Genomic DNA, 1,242 nt, shown 5'->3' on the forward strand with positions numbered 1-1,242 from the left:
GAAGCGAAAGGAAGATCTACTAGATATCAACTAAATTATAAATATATCAATTCATGTGAATATGACTGAAATTTTTCATTTTTCTGAAAAGGTGGTGTCCATTTACTTGTGACCACTCTGTGTAGAGTACTTTGATGAAGTGTAATGGCGGCATATGTATATATCAATGAGTGTATTTAAACAAACATGCATGTGTGGTGGCACGCACATGTTGAAAACATTAGATGTAGTGTTGATAGTTGTTTTAGACAATTTAAAACTAGTAAAGCAACCACATACAAAGAATTGTAAATAAGAATGGAGGGATATGAAATAGATAAGAATAAATAGAAGATACCAAGAAAACAAGACCTTAAAGACTAATAAATAAGAGAATAACTTTGATAAAATAACCTGGAAGATATTTTTTGTAAAATACAGCAGCAAACTGGAGAAGAAACTTCCGTCTTTCGAAAGCACTCGAGTTAAAGGGTATCATATTGTTACGTCTCTGGTCGTTAGTTAATTTTCCGTATGATTTCTTTCCAAAGAACTTAAGCGATACAAGTCATTTCTTAAATAAAAACTAGTTTATTCTTTCTCAATACAACCTTGCAATACACCTAATTTCCACAGTCACTTTAAACACACGCTATAATTCACAATGATTCACGCACTTACTTTCGGTCGCGCTTGACTCAATTGTCTGGCGTACTTATATACAAGAATAGAGGGCATCTAGCAAATACTGGATTATTCGTGATGTTCCCTGATCTTTCTAGAACGCATTACGTGTTACCAGCGTCACGTGACTTCCGCTATCGTAACACTGCCCCGTTCTTAGTATTGTTCGTCCCGAACAATAGCCACTTACATTAAACCAATAGAAAATTAACAATAACTTAATTAACTGTACAGAATTTACAAACACAAAATTAAAATTCAACAAAGTCTCTTAATTTTACGGGACGTATCTTCTTCCGTACTGGTCTCTGTCTCGTTGGCTTCTGCTTCATGTGGGGTTCATCTGCTTCATCAGGAAATGTCCTATCATCGGTAACAGTCACATCAATGGTAGTAAATTCATCAAGGGCTTCACTGTTTCCCTTCTCAAAACCGAGTATAGTTTCTTTTTCGACAGTGGCTTTTTCAGGTGACACGTCTTCAGCAGCGTAATTTGTTCCATTGTTCACTTCGTCCCAACTGAAATGCCCTGGACCGTGATAATGCCAAAGCCTATTGGCATGCACCACCTTTGGCTTA

This window comes from Limulus polyphemus, unplaced genomic scaffold, assembly GCF_000517525.1.
Source record: "Limulus polyphemus unplaced genomic scaffold, Limulus_polyphemus-2.1.2 Scaffold3712, whole genome shotgun sequence".
Taxonomy (NCBI): Eukaryota; Metazoa; Arthropoda; class Merostomata; order Xiphosura; family Limulidae; genus Limulus; species Limulus polyphemus.